This window comes from Suncus etruscus, chromosome 4 (assembly GCF_024139225.1).
Source record: "Suncus etruscus isolate mSunEtr1 chromosome 4, mSunEtr1.pri.cur, whole genome shotgun sequence".
In the NCBI taxonomy this organism is placed as follows: Eukaryota; Metazoa; Chordata; class Mammalia; order Eulipotyphla; family Soricidae; genus Suncus; species Suncus etruscus.
In genome coordinates, this window is record NC_064851.1 from 165,333,751 (window position 1) to 165,350,599 (window position 16,849).

Consider the following 16,849-nt stretch of genomic DNA (forward strand, 5'->3'; position numbering starts at 1 on the left):
GTCCAAGATCCAATCCCCATTTCAAAAATCTCTTCATTCGTGACATTACTGCTCATAGTATTTTAGTTGCCAGAATCATTTAAGTTACCAGTACTAGCCTGTATCTAACATAGATGTGTTAATTTTGTCCTCATTAAAATGTCAAGTCTAAAGAAAACACATCAAAATTCCCTACTGATTATTTTCCTTCTCCTAAATATTACCTTATTCATCCCAAAATGCATCAGGTTAAAGTATGACAACTAAAAAAGCTAATCTACATTCTAATAATAGATAGTTTAATTTTATCTATACTTGTATTTTACTGTTATATACATTTTAATTTACCTGTATCTTTATTAATTAGTTATATGAACATTCTGATCCAAAGCATGCAGGTAGATTAACAGTATTAATCTCATTAGAGTTAATTAAGGGATCCTTGATTCAGGAGAGATGGGAGTCAGTGCTTATGACAAGATGTAAATTTCAGTGTGGATTATACTGGAAATACCTAAGTTTTAAAATTTCAGTGAAATGCTGAAATGGAAGAGTGGAACATTATTAGAATGTTTTGATATTAGATATTATGAATAATTCTTTTACAAACCTCCCCTGCATTACTAAATGTCTCAGGTCTGTGGACTTTATACAGTGAGTTCAATCCCTTGAACTAGAATTAAGTGAATGTAATTTCTCTATTGATAACTGACTCAAGAATAAAATGACATGAACAATTTATGAAAGGTAAAATGATTTCATTATTGTATTATTGAAATCTGGATCAAGAAAGCAACTCCTTTACCCTTCTTAAAGAGGAAATCGAGAAAGATCCCTCATGTGTCAGATTTCAACAAAGAAGATATGTTCCTATTAATGCAGGTAATAAAACAACTGCTTAAGGGAATAGATTTAACATAAAACCAACAATTTGGTTATAGAAATTAATGAATTAGTTACATTGCTGAAATATAGCAATCCTGAAGCATCACTTAAGTGTTTTACTTAGGTATACAAGTACATTTCTTTTTTATATAAAGTTTTAAAGTTAATGATGTTATTGAGGGCTAATGTATGTTTAGAAGTCTGCACAAGTCTAAAGCTGTTTCATTTGTTCTCATTCTTTCTGATCATCTTAGGGAGAAAGGTTATATGTCTCATATGAACTTAACATCTTTTCACTATTTCCACTCTATTTGTAGCAAAGAGAAAAAAATCCCCAAAACTTAATTAAACCCTTCTTTTAGCAACAGTATTTCACAAATAAAACTCACCTTGGTCACTATCACACTAATTATAATGTACAATAGACATAGTCTCAGAATCCAACCAACTACCTGTTCTCACACATAATATTACAAACTAATCCTTCATCATTGATTAAAGTGTTTGCACTTCACATATGTAGTTAATAAAATTTAAGTTGTATAAAAAGTGACTGCCTGAGCTTCATATGTCCTATAGACTCCACGTATCAGAGTGATGTTATACCTCAACAATGGCAGGCTTTCCCAGGAGGGATGGGCACGCCATGACTGTACATGAGATAATTCAAGTTTGGGTGACTGCTATGACCTTAAGTCATGATGAGAAAGTGACTCCATTCATTTCTTATTTCCTTAGGAATACTTGAATCTTTTAAAGTTCTCTTCTCTTCAATAAACAACCATTTTTATTTTGGGTTGTTTATATTCTTAGTCTCTCACCAATATTTGCTTTTCTCCTTTTTTGACTGGGGGAAATCATGTTTCAAAACAGCTTCAGCTGTGCTGGCTAGTCTCACAGAGTTATTTAAGGAGCATTGTTTTTTATTTATTAGCCTTCATACTTTTTTCCATTTATAAAAATGATACCTCACAGTAAGATATTATAATAAATTTACCCTTTCAAATAAATTAGAAAATGAATTCATCAGGCATAAAGCAAGAGTTAAGGTCTATTCCTTGATATTGCCAGATATCCTGATACCTCATCATAAGGCCCTTGCATTGAATTTCTATCTGGCCAAGTAGGACAAGTACCTCTGAAAACTATGAGCCACCACTCCAAGACCCTGAATGGTCTTGGGAAATTTGTTAGTTTATATCTGTGTTACATGGATTTTCAAAATCCATGTTCAAATAAGGGAAGTTTTTTTTAAATTAATATCTTTATTTAAGCACCTTAATTACAAACATGATTGTGGTTGGGTTTCAGTCATGTAAAGAACACCCCCCCTTCACCAGTGCAACATTGCCATCCCCAATGTCTCAAATATCCCTCCTCCCCACCCCACCCCACCCCACCCCTGCCATTACTCTAGACAGGCTTTCTACTTCCCTCATTCATTCACATTGTTAGAATAGTTCTCAATGTAGTTATTTCTCTAACTGCATTCGTCACTCTTTGTGGTGAGCTTCATGTAGTGACCTGGAACTTCCAGCCCTCCTCTCTTTTGTCTCTAAAAATTATTGCAAGGATGTCTTTTATTTTTCTTAAAATCCATAGATGAGTGAGACTTTTCTCTGTGCCTCTCTCTCCCTCTGACTTATTTTAATCAGCACAATAGATTCCATGTACATCCATATATAGGACAATTTCATGACTTCATCTCTCCTGACTGCTGCATAATATTCCATTGTGTATATGTATCACAGTTTCTTTAGCCATTTGTCTGTTGAAGGGCATCTTGGTTGTTTCCAGAGTCTGGCTATTGTAAATAGTGCAGCAATGAATCTAGGTGTGAGGAAGAGATTTTTGTATTGTATTCTTATGTTCCTAGGGTATATCCCTAGGAGTGGTATAGCTGGATCATATGGGAGCTCAATTTCCAGTCTTTGGAGGAATCTCCATGTCACTTACTATAAAGGTTGAATTAGACGGCATTCTCAGCAGAAGTGGATAAGAGTTTCTTTCTCTCTACATCTCCACAAGCACTGCTTGTTCTCATTCTTTGTGATCAGAACTTTTACTCCATCAAGGACTAAGTCTAATGTAAAACCAGAAGGAGGACATAAAGTATTTGACTGCTTACAGCCAAGTGCAATTCACGGTAGACTCTGAGGATGATAAAAAATATTAGTGGAACTTTTTTGTCAGGAGTTTTCAGTATCAGTCACTTAGCTGAGGGTCAGTAACCACAGGGAAAAAATTTTAAGACTGTCTGAAAAGTAGACAGCACCCTTATATGGTTGAGAAAAATCTGCAAATAGAATGTTACCCATCTACTTTACTGTCACTTAAAATGGTTAACCAGGTTATATTTCTTTTATGTTTTGTTTTGTTTTGTTTGGGGCCACACCCAGTGATGCTCAGGGTTATTCCTGCCTATACTCTCAGAAATTGCTACTGGCTTGAGGGAACATATGGGACGCTGGGGTTTGAACCACAGTCCGTCTTAGGCTAGTGCACACAAGGCAGATGCTGACAGCTTGCGCCACCATTCAGGCCCCAAGGTTATATTTCTAATAACATGTATAAATATGCCTCATATTTTAAATGGATGTACAGTATGTTTTATTGAGCTTATCTAACAAGTATGTGGAAAAAGTATTACCTTCATTTCCAGGAGGAACAAACCATGCCAACTTTCACAGTCCACATCATCATTACAGCCCTTGAGAGGCCTATAAGCTGGGGGAGATGTGTTAACTCTATGTATTTAGAAGTTCCTTTCAGAATGAAACCCTCTTGTTCGTTGGTTACATTTTTACATTTCTAAATGCAATGTAGCATAATCCAGGCAGGTGTTCATTTAGTTCTTTCACCCACGAGATCACATAAAATGAAAAGTCCATGACTGTCCACAAGCTCAGAAACAACAGGATCAAGGAACATACGCCTCATCACTCATGCCCAAGGAGATTCAAAGCCAAAGCTGGTGGGAGAGAAGTTTTTAAATGGAGTAGTAAATTGTGGAATATAAATGCACAATGTTGCAAGGGAATTATTATGATTGTATAAAGCATTGGCATTCTATTCAATTCTATTCAATTTTTGATTCTTGATAGAAAAATAAGCACCATTGGCTGACAACTGCTTACTGTATTGTGCAGATGTGAGTCTACCACACACCTGGCTTCAAGCCACATCATCTTAATGGGAGAGAGAAGTAGTCTTATTAAAGCCATATATTGAAGTTTCTTACACTTTTCCATCATACTTGCTTTCCAAAAGACAGAGAACATTTTCACTTAAGCTGTGTTTCCGTATTCCCCTCTTGGGTATGTGTCTGTTCTCCCATCTCCAGCTCAGCAATATGCTTAGCTCCTAGTCAGTTCAATCCCATTGACCCAGCCTCCCCAAGGTCAGTAGAGTTTCATGCACTGGGAAGCAGAGCAGAAAGAACTTCCCCTTGCTGTCAAGTTTATAGGACTTCTTTCCTCTGTGCTGCCTCTCAGTATCTTTTTAAAAGCGGAAGTTTCCAGGAGAACGTTTTAAGGAGGTTCCAAATTAAAAAGACTGTGTCTCAGGATGCAAGAATATCACTCTTTCCAGCACCATCATAATACATAGCCTTTAGAAAATGGCTACTTAGGTGCTATGGGAGGAGGGCAGGCACTTGTTGTTTAAAGCAATTATAAAAGTTGAAATTGATCATTCTACCACTTAGTATGGTTTAAAGCTGATGTTTTTTTCTAAGAATTATGAATGCAGGGCAGGAGCGGTGGTACAAGCTGTAAGGCGTCTACCTGCCTTGCAAACTCTAGCCTAGGATGGACCGCGGTTTGATCCCCTGGCATCCCATATGGTCCACCCAGCCAGGAGCGATTTTTTAACTCATAGCCAGGAGTAACCCCTGAATGTCACCAGGTGTGCCCCCCCAAAAAAAAACCAAACAAAAACAAACAGAAAAAAGAATTATGAATGCAATATAAAACATCCAGCATTTTAAAAGTGTTTTTGGTGGGTATAACTAGTGGTGCCTAAGGGATCATATAGGTAGAAATGCTGGATAAGGTAAGGATCTTACCCCTTTTAGTATCTGTCTCTCTCACAGCTCCTCCTCCCACCAGATTGCTTTTATTTTGATGTCACCATTAGCTTATTTGGTCTCCTCTTTGTGCAATTGCAGTCTCTGATTTATAATGGGGCAGCATTTAAGTAAACACCTTCCATTACACCAACTCCCAAAGCACTTTCCAAACATTTGTAACAGAATTCTTTCACCAGTGACTCATATAACCACATCTGGAGAAGACCTGAGCCAGAGTTTAATAGCACATAATCATCATAGGGCAAAGTCATTTGGAAATTAGGAGAAGAACTAGTGAGAAATATCAGATTGCTTATTTTCATAGAAATGAAAAGTATGCACTGTAGTTAAAACTAAGGTCATTCTCCATTATATTGCGTAAGCAACCAAGAATCAATAATTTAACTCTGGTTTCACAAAGATGATCTAATATGATTTTTAAAATGAGAAGTTACAGCTAGTGCAATGGACTTTCATAAAAGGACTATGTCCAGTACATACTACCAATGTCATCAGAAATGCATGCCTCATCAGTACAGATCCATTCCTAGGAAATCAAATACTGATTTCTCTTTCTACCTTTCACGGTGTGGAATATTTGTTACAACAAGTAAGAGAATAATAATTAATAATAGATCACTATAATTTTAATACCATAAATATATGTTAAAGATTTGGCACAATGTTCCTCACAAATTGATTTAAATATAGTCTTTATCCTGAATTAACTAGAAGGGAACAAAGTGACATTGAAACATAAAAATAATGGCCATCAGGAGTGGAAAATGTTTATGTGGTGCTAATTACTTACTTTGGATTTTTAGTTTCAAGACTGTATTTTAAAATAATTATTAAGTGATTTGAACATAAAAAGCCATTCATTGTGAGTGAATTATAACTCACATTTTAGGGATTTATTTTAGTCTCTTATTAACTGTGCATTATCAAAATGGTGATGGTGACCTGATTCCAGAAGAACAACAACCATCTGTTAGCTAAAAAATAAAATTTTTTTTTGGTTTTTGGGTCACACCCGGCAGTGCTCAGGGTTTACTCCTGGCTCTGTGCTCAGCAATCGCTCCTGGCAGAATCAGGGGACCATATGAGATGCCGTGATTCGAACCACTGTCTTCTGCAGGCAAGGCAAATGCCTTACCTCCATGCTATGACTCCAATTCCTGTTAGCTGAAATTTTAAAATAGGATAAACATAAGAAACATGTAGAGAAAAGACACAAGAAGGTCCATAGTTTACATAGTGTAGAGAACGAAGGTCACCTGAAAATAAAAGAGTAGGCTTATCAAGACATCAAAAGTCACTTCTTATTTCTCAGGTTTAAATTTTCTAACAATGGCAGAATAAAGGTTAGTGTGAGAGATTTGGTTCAACAGACATGGAATTATGTGCAGATTTGGATAGGCAAACTTTGAAGGGAAGAAGGGGAAGAAGGAGAAAGCACATCTCAAACCATTCAGCATTAAGATGCTGGTGTGATCTTGTCAGAGTACACTTGGGAAAGCAACTGAAGACTAAAGAAAAATTGCCTTCTGGATCTTGTCTGGTTGCCATTACACTGTAACACTTTTGAAGAAAAACACTGTGAATTCACTAAATAAATAAAGCTTTGGCGGTGTATTTAAATTGTGCGGAAAACCAAAGCACTTCAGGACACCGCATAGTATTAAATCAATAAAGTGAGCTTTTGTATATATAAATATATTCTGTTCACATCGATCATTACCAAACTTCACAATGATATTCTAATTAATAGAACATGGAGTAGATCTCCCAGATGCCAGCCAGATGTTCTAAGAAAACTAATGTTGTTTGACTTGAGAATAAAATATAAATCATATGTACTCTGACATACATGCTGGAACAAATGAAAACATCCCCCTGTGAATTCCATATTTATTGCATAATTCAACTTATATTAAAGATGATAGAAAAACCTGTATAATTGTGAGGACTACATAGGCAATAACACAACCTATTTTAATATGCATATTTAACCATACTGCAATTAAAATTAATGATACCATGTTATTTGTTCATACTTTCATTCTAATTACTATTTTTCAATCCATTCACTGCTTTGTGTGTCATCCTTGCTCAGGAGCCATGCTAATCTTCTCTGTATCGTTCCAATTTTAGTATATGTGCTGCCACAGCAAGCACTCCACTCACTACTTTGGAAGAGAACTCCAAAAGCACAAATAAGTTGTAGAGAATGACAGAAAATAGAATTAAGTCCTCATGAAGCAAATTAACGGTATGAAAAATGTTTCCTAAATTTAAATTATCACTTGAGACTGGGAATAGAAGGTACTAAAGTCTAGGCTATTCATAAAAATATGTAACCAGTTTTTATTGCATTACTGCAAATGATAAAAACTAAAATACATCTTTTAAAAATAAATGCATAGACTTTAGTTTGTAGACTGATGCTTATATAATGCTTATATATTATATATAATTATATTATATTAGTTATGTTATATATAATATATATTAATATAAATTATATAAATATATATTGTATATTATATTATAACATTAATTATATATAATTATAATAATGTTATAATTATAATATTGTTAGGTTTTAATACAATTACTTAAATGTTAATTATTAACTATTAACTATTCACTCATAATTTTTCTAATCCAATATGGAGAGAATCTACAGGTAATTTATCTTTTGTTTTTGGTTGTTTTTTTTTGTTTTGTTTTTGGGCCACACCCAGCGGTACTCAGGGGTTATTCCTGGCCATCCACTCAGAAGTCAATCCTGGCAGGTACGGGGGACCATATGGGACACCGGGATTCCAATCAACCACCTTAGGTCCTGGATCGACTGCTTGCAAGGCAAACGTCACTGTGCTATCTCTCCAGCCTCAGGTAATTTATCTTAAGTAAAATTGCATCCTGATTTCCTTTCTCCTCATAGTTTCTATAAGTTCAACATATAAGGTATAAATTTAAATACAGGGTTAAAGCATTATAGTAGTCTCATAATTTAATTTTTAGCAAGTATGTCCTAGTTGTATTCTGAAACTAACTCATATACTTTTCTCAGTTGTATGTATAACTTGTAGTTTAGATTTACAGAAACTGAGTAACAAATATGGTTTTATTATCAATTATTTCTTTGGTAACTATCTTGGGTTTCTAACATAAAGCTAAATTCAGAAGGTGAAAATACACAAATTATTATGGTATATGGAAGTCATCAATATTCTATATTTTCTCTTGCATGAACTCTTTATGCTATGATTCTCTTGTGAATTGCAAACCAAGATGCACTATAGAGATGACACAGTATTTATTTCCTACTATTAGAAGCATCAATCTCACTCACAACAACTTTCAGAATAACATACATTTTAATTTCTAGATTATTTAAGTATGAAGTTATGCCATGGCCACTTTTTATGGTCCCATGGATATTTTTCCTCTCATACACCAACGTTCATTGCCTAACCTTATAAGATGATCTTTGTGAAATCCATATTACCTCATGACCCCATCAACACTTTGATCAAAAAAGAATACATTTTGGGGGCCAGAGCAATGGTGTAGTGGTAGGGCTTTTGTCTTGCACGTGGCTGACCCAAGGCAGACTGCAGACAGACACCGCCGGTGTCCAATATGGTCCCCCATATTGTGATTTCTGAGTGAATAGCCAGAAGTAACCCCTGAGCGTCATCTGGTGTGGCCCAAAATTCAAAAAAAGGGTACATTTTATTGAAAGTATCTAGCTGTAATATCCATAGTGATTGTAAAATTTACTTGGTATTTTATTTCCAAAAATATAAAAATCCATTTCTATTATAAAATAATAAAGCTACAGATTAACAATGAGCTAAAATATTATATATAGAATTCTAAAGAAAATCATTCTTAGAGATACAATACTTAGAATACAATGCTTTGAATAAGACATTGTGGAGGACAAAACTAATGTATATATTTAACATATAACATATACAGTGTCATTTAGTTCTAAGCATATATTTAAAATATGAAGACGACCTTATCCAAGAATTATCTCGAAGAACTCATTTCTATGTCACAGACTCACTCCCCTTACCCTTCTGTTGAATTATATGAAGTGTGATTCAGTCTTTACATACATGGTCTGACTCGAGGAAGACTGAGAACCAGTTTGAAATTCTTCTAAAGTCTACTGCTGATGACACTGTTCCACCAGATCTACTCTGTATCTCTTAGATAAAAAGTATAAGTGAGTCTTTTATATCCTGGGGTCTCTCATCTATTATTTTTGAAGCTAACAAAATCCTGATTGTTCACTTTGGACTGGATTATTCTGAGGTTCAGTATAAGTGTATCACACTGTCAATACTTTGTACTGATATTATCTTCCTGTTTAAATTAGAGAAAGAAGGTCAACTTTTTATACTCCTGATAAGGAAAAATCTACCAAGTGCACAGCCCACCAACTGAAATTATCTCAATAAACTCTTCTGATAAAAAATGATTGCAACCCATTAATGCTTAGTATAGAATATTACTTTATTTGTTCATCAGATTAGTTTCTTGTTCACAAGGAAGAATTGAGGATTGTCAAGAGGCTCTGGGACTATCGATCAAAGAAGTCTAAATTCTTCTATTCTACATCATCCTTTCAATTCACTAATTGACTTTAATATATAAGGAAGCATCTTTTGTTCAACTTAGAAATGTTTTGAGTGGACTGTATGTTTTTTAAACTTTTTAAGCCTCCTCATTTGTTGTTCATAAAATAGCATCATAAAAATAGGTGAAGGGTGTTGTGTATTATATGACTGAAACTCAATCATGAACAAATTTGCAACCATGGTTGTTAAAAAATAAAGTAATACAAAGAGAAATAGTTAAATTGTTATTTTCAATTCTAAGTATATAAAAGGTATATAAAATATTTACCATATTTTGTAGACCATATATACAATTCTCCAAATAAAAATAATGATTGATGAAAGTGTTCATGCTGACGTTTTCTTAGTTCTTACATATCATAATAGAATATTTGTGTTGATAAATGTCCACAGTTGAACTTTTTAGATAATTTATATTAATATAAACATATTGTTGAATTAAGATAAGTTTCAATTCACAAAGTTAAAATTCTAAATCAAATTAGCTCTGTACCTTATTAATTATAGTGGTAAAAATAAATGTTTCTTTATTTGAATTACAAGTATCTTATGTCAATTTCCCAAATTCTTGACCATATTAACATGAAGTACACTGGGGAAAAGTATCTCAAGTCAGTCTATTCCCTTCAGTTCTTCTTACTTTCTGTCCCTTTACCTAAACATTTTTCTGACCCGGAGAAAATAATAAGCAAATCTAACTTGATAGTCAAACAAAAATGAGACAAATTTATGCTCCCCAAAAGAAAACTAAAGTTTTCAAAGGTTTTAGGTGCATTATTTTATACTAAAGTTTTTGAAAACATGTTTATTGTTTTTAATAGCAGCAGTCTTGGCCAAAACTTTTAGAGTTTCTTCAGGGATTTAGATTTCAAGTCAGACATACAATCTTGCATTCTTTCCAGAAGGCCTATATTATATATCATGTGCTAGTTCTAGCTGTTTTGTTAAAAGGATAATTCTTGTTCCTAAAGAAAGAACATAGATTGGGTGGTATTTCTTCTATTGTAATACTTCCTATTCAAAGAAACCCCTTCCAAGTGAAAAATGAACTTGAAAAATGGACTTGCTTTATAGAATAATCTCTGTGGGTCTTCGTCTCCTGAATTTAGACAATGTGTATTACTTTAAAACTATTCTCATTATGAAAGAGAGAAGAAAACATAGGCCAGTAAAAATTCTCAAATCAGACCACTGGGTTCTCAGTAGTTGTTTCTGCTTTATACCTAATCATATTATTGGAAGTTCTGCCCCTGTGACTACTTTCAACTCACCAGGTTGCCCAGTTTGGTGATCTTAAAGGGGCATACTTTGTTATGTCTGTGTATGAAATTAAAAAGTAAAATTTTAATAAAAGTTTATTTGTCTTGTATTTAAATCTGCTTTATTTTACAGTAAAAGGGATCAGAATTTGCCTCCAATTTACCCTCCTTTGGCATAACAATTATCTCAAGCTAGTTGTTGGTAAGAACAGACCTAGGAGAAACTTTGAAAACAAAGTAGAAGTTACAAGACACTTGCCTTGAAGAAGCCAACTGGAGTTTGAGCCCTAGCACCACCTATGTTCCTCTAAACCAGGAATAAGCCTAAACCACATCTGGATGTGGCTCAAAATCCAAAAAAGAAAAAAGCATATTATTTGATAAGGTATAGTGACACCTAGCAAGGATATCTCCATTAGTAAAGTGTTTATTTTCTAGATATAACGAGGAAGATACTAAGTCTCATATAAGTAGACAATGTTTTGATTTAAATCTGGATTAATAATTGTCTAATACTTATCGTGCTTTTCTGGGTAACTTAATTTCCTCTCTCTGATTCCACTCAAAGTATGCTTCTTGAGATGATGACAATATTCATGGTGTCCGCTTGCTCATCTTTGGTAATTTTCATGTTTTTAAGAAATAAAAATTAGCAAATACGGGGCCGGAGAGATAGCATGGAGGTAAGGTGTTTGCCTTTCATGCAGAAGGTCCGTGGTTCAAATCCCGGCGTCCCATATGGTCCCCCGTGCCTGCCAGGAGCGATTTCTGAGCATAGAGCCAGGAGTAACCCCTGAGCACTGCCAGGTGTGACCCAAAAACCAAAAAAAAAAAAAAAAAATTAGCAAATACATTTTTTTGTATCTCTCCTACTATTTTTTCCTTTCCCGATATATTTTTCTGTATTTTATTACATGCAGCTCACATTTCAGCCAAGAAACCAGGAGGAGAGAGGAAAGTTATTTTACTCTTGTTAAAATAGACAGCACAAACCCCTACCATGATGTAATTCTTTAATATAATTGTAGTTTTAACTTCACCCTAAAGTGGAATTTTAAGCCAATAAATTTCAGATGAATACCTGGTTTTCACAACTAGTTGATTTATACAAATATATGTATATATATTTGGAATCTGAATTCAGCTTCCCAACAGTAAAATTATTTCCTTTTTATAAGACATGAAAACTAAGTCAATATTTTGAAATAATAAAAGTACAATTAGATTTCTAAAAAATTAAAAATATTAATATATACCATCGGTTTAAAGAGTTTAGGTTATTCATTTATAAGTTCCTTGCCATAGTTAATATAAATTTATATAAAAGACAATAACAAGGCTGGAGAGATAGCACAGAAGTAGGGCATTTGCTTTGCATACATACAGCAGACCAGGAATGGACCTGGGTTCGATTCCTTGCATCCCATATGGTCCCCTGAGCCTGCCAGGAACAATTTTTGAGCACAGAGCCAGGATTAATCCCTGAGAGCAGCCAGAAATGGACCAAAAATAAAAAATAAAAAAAGACTATAACAGCAAATTCCAGAGATTTCAATGTTTTATTTTTATTTTTGGCCACACCTGGCTATGATCAAGGATTTCTTCAACTCTACACTCTTTCTGAGAAGACACTCTTTTCTCTGGGGACCATAAAAGATACCAAGGATCGATACCTATATTGACCACATGTGAATTCCCTACCCACTCTAGCTCAACTTTTAAATTAATCCCCATAGATCACATTGTCACACTATCTTCTAAGAAAATTAGCAGATGCTTAGATTTCAATTTCTAAGAGGGGTCCTGTTTCTATATAGTTTCCAGAGTAATCCTTAAGTACAGAGTCAGGAGTAATTCCTGAGTATTTCCAGGTATGGCTCCCAACCTAAATAAGGATATACTAAGCAAAATAAAGTTATGAATGTGGATTCATGGTAACTACATAAGGAATATTCTAAAATTATATTTAATTCTTAAAGAATGCTCTATCTAGTAAATTTGGGGGCCACATTCAGATTTTCTTTGAGATCATCTGGTTTTAGGGGACCACATGCTATTCCAGGATAGAAGAGCTGTTGACCCTGTGCAAGTAAAGGGCCTGAGCCTCTGGACTATCTGTTCAGCTCTTCATATAGTTGTTAATATATTTTAAACTTTAATCTGACTACATTTACTTTTATTCACACTCACATATCATCTGACTATGTAAGCTGAACGAATTAAGGCTCTTTTGGGGTCATTTTATCATCTGTGTGATAAATTATTCTTCTAGAAAGTTATCATACTTGAAGCTATCATTATTGGCCAACACTAAAATAATGTGAAATTCCAGTCTTCACTCTTACTCAGTGAACATGCACCCAGTGCAGGCCCATCTAAATTGAAGGTGTTTTTCTGTTTTGTTCGAACTTTTAATGAAATTCGAAACTAATTTGCATCAAACATTTTTCATCTGTTAAAGACACCTTAGCCAACAGATGTTGCTATGTTTGACATATTTATGATAGTGTAGTTAAAAACATATTGCAGCTGAGCTGCAAGTTTTATTACTTTGTTTGAAGATACATAAAAGTTTCTTTAATATATAATGTTTCGTGAAGTTTGTGTGTCCTAGATGAGAAAAACTGCAAGACATTGAAGAATGTTGGAGATGAGTTAGGGGTCACACGCTTTTTAATTACGCGTGAATGTCTAGGATGTTGATGATGACAGAACTGGTGAGAGATCTAGAAATCACCAAAGGCTGTTTATGATGACAGCCTGAAAATAACTTTTTCTAAAAACTTTATATTTCCACTTTCCAGCCCATCTTTTTATAGGTATGACACTGATTTTTTTTAAGGTCTAGCTTTTCCATGGGAAGTCATGATGGTGTTTAAGTAACTGAGAGAAAGCAGGTTTTCCTATTCCAGCTATCAGGTATTTCATCTCAGAGTCCCATGTCGTTCTTCAGTTTATCATTTTGCTGTGGGGAAGGGAGAGTTATAGAACTCATTCATTAATCTCATAAGATCATATAACTAGCTCAAAGTCCAGATATTTTTAAAATGTACTAATTTTATGACATTTTAAATTATATGAAAATATATTATATTCGGGGTTATTTGCTTTCTTTTTCATATAAAATAAAGATTTCTTTTCTTTTTACTTTTTTTGTTTTGTTTTTTGGCCACACTCTCTGATGCTCAGGGATTATTCCTGGGGATGCTCTCATGCTTTCAGAAATCGCTCCTAGCTAGGGGCACCACATGGGACATCAGGGATTTTACCCAGGTCTGTCCTGAGCAGCTGCATGCAAGGCAAACGCCATGCCACTGTGCTATCACTCTGGCCCCTAAAATAAAGATTTCTAACTGCTTATGAACACAGATGTGTGTAAATGAGAGGAAAATGCGATCATAAAATGAGTTATATTTTCCATAAGGTGCCAAATATTGGGGTGATTATGATAAAGAACTTATTTAATACTATACATTTTAATATAAATGCTGGAAAAATATGTGTAATAGGCTTATATTAGATTATAGCTTTAGACTTCCTGGAAATAAGTGGTTTATTCCACTTTTAACACAGAAGCTATTCTGAGCTCGACTACAGTTCATGCATTTTTATTTCTTTTATATAAGCATGTATGTATGTATATGTACGATTCCTATCACTGTAATGACAAACATGAAACAGAAATTATGTATACAGGAATAACTGTGTATACAAGAATATTGAGTCGTTATTGATTCATTATTATTGAGTCAATATTGAGTCATAACATTTTCATTTTTAATACTTTCTAACTTAATTTAAGAACCATTATTTACAAAGTAATTGATATCTGAGTTTTAGGCATAAAATGTTACATCAACCTTACCCGACCACCTCTTTCTTGACAGGTACTTTACAAAGTTTAGTGGTTGCATCATTGGTCTAAGGTTTTCAGTGTTGTTGAGTCTGTGAACTCCACCACAACATCAATATGACCTGAGCCATGACCTATGTTTTCCTACTAGTTCCCTTTCTCATCTTTTTCCATCCTCCTCTAAATTCTTTCTTACATTTTTCTTTAAATCTGTTGACTGTCTTCATTGTTTTGAAAATATTAATAGTAGCCTATTTTATCCCTAATGGTAATATTATTTTATATCTAAGTTATATATTATTTACCTATAACATTTTTGCATTATATATTTTAATCTATATTTTGAGGCTAATGGAGAACGGTTATTATTGTGCTTGATAAGTTCCCTGAACCAAATTGTAATTATGTTTTCTCTGAAATATGAATTTTGATGTTTACTTTTATATTGGGCCATGCATAGTCATATCCATTTAAGGAGAACTCGGTATGCCAACCAGACTTTCCTGGAGTGGAGAATTAAGAAAACCCCACGGGGTTCCTCAAAAGGCCTGCTGATGATGTTTTTGCCCTGCATGGAGAGTTGAGGAATTTCAAAGAGATATTACTGAAAATCATGTCTTGAGACTGACATTACATTCCCTTCATACTATTCAGCCTTAAAATCAATTCTCCCTTCCGCTGATACTTACAAGCAAAATAGTGCCTTGATTAAAACCCCTTTCCTGCATAATATTTAGCACAAAATCAGGGCTGGAGAGATATCATGGATATAGGGCATTTGCCTTGCATCCAGAAGGATGGTGGTTCAAATCCTGGCATCCCAAATGGTCCCCTGAGCCTGCCAGGAGCAATTTCTGAGCATAGAGCCAGGAGTAACCCCTGAGCACTGCCGAGTGTGACCCAAAAAACAAACAAACAAAACATTTAGCACCAAAATCAAAGACAATATTTTGCCTTTTTTTTTTTCCAAAATGTTCTTGCTACCTCAGTTTCTGGTATGCAAGGGTATAGCCAGAATGCAGATCCAAGTAGGTATTGTATTTAGCTCTTTCTTTTACTTGATTTCTAAATAATAGATAGCTGTAACTACCTTGAGGAAGGTTTCTTCTAACCCTATTTTGCTGAGTGTTTTCAGCATGAATGAGTGTTAAATTTTGTCAAATGCCTTCTCTGCATCGATTAATAGATCATGTGGTTTTTGTCTTTCTTCTTGTTGATGTGATGATTGATTTGCATATGTTGAACCATCCTTGCATCCCTGGGATGAAACCTACTTGGTTATTGTGTATAATCTTTTTTATTATATTGTTGGATTAGGTTTGTTAAGATTTTGTTGAGGATTTCTGCATCTATGTTCATTAGTGAAATTGGTCTGTAGTTCTTTTTCTTGACAGTGTCTTTGCCATTTAAGGGAATGAGTGTGATATTTACCTTGTAAAGGAGGTAGAATGGATTCCTGTCTTTTCAGTGTTTTGGAAGAGCCTGAGAATCAGTGGTTGTAATTCTCGAAATGTTTGATAGAATTCACTTGTGAAGCCATCTGGACCTGGACGTTTGTTTTGGGGGAGTTTCTTAATTACTGTTTCAATTTCCTCAGATGTGATTGGACTGTTTAGGCTTTCTACATCCTTTATATTCACTCGGGAGATGATATTTTTCCAAAAATCTGTCAGTTTATTCAGGGTTCTCTAACCTAATTGAGTATATTTGTTCATAGTACACTCTCATGATGTCTTTGATTTCTTGGGGTTCTGTTGTAATCTCTCCCTTTTCATTTGTAATTCTATTTATTTGGGTGTTTTCCCTATTTTTTGGTGAGTCTTGCCAGCGTTTTGTCTATCTTGTTTATTCTTTTGAAAAACCAGCTCTTGTTCTCATTGATATTTTTATTGTTTTCTTTGTTTCTATGTTGTTTATTTCTACCCTGGATTTTATTATTTCTTTTCTTCTGGTTGTGTTTGGTTTTCTTTGTTGTTGTTTTTCCAGATTTAAAGTGTCCTTGTAAACTGTTGATTTTGTCATTTTCCTCTCTCCTGACTTAGGTCTGTATTGCTATGAGTTTTCTCCTAATTACTGCTTTTGCTGTGTTCCACAGATTTTGACAGTTTTTCTCTTTATTATCATTCTTCTCAAGGAATATTTT

General features: G+C 34.3%; 1 non-coding gene across 1 annotated transcript; it reads right to left on the bottom strand.

Moving 5' to 3' along the window:
- Positions 1 to 7,004: 7,004 nt before the first annotated feature.
- On the bottom strand, positions 7,005 to 7,111 carry LOC126007451 (U6 spliceosomal RNA). Its single transcript, XR_007495023.1, has one exon. It is a non-coding gene; the product is annotated as a U6 spliceosomal RNA (small nuclear RNA).
- Between the last annotated feature and the right edge of the window lie 9,738 nt (positions 7,112 to 16,849).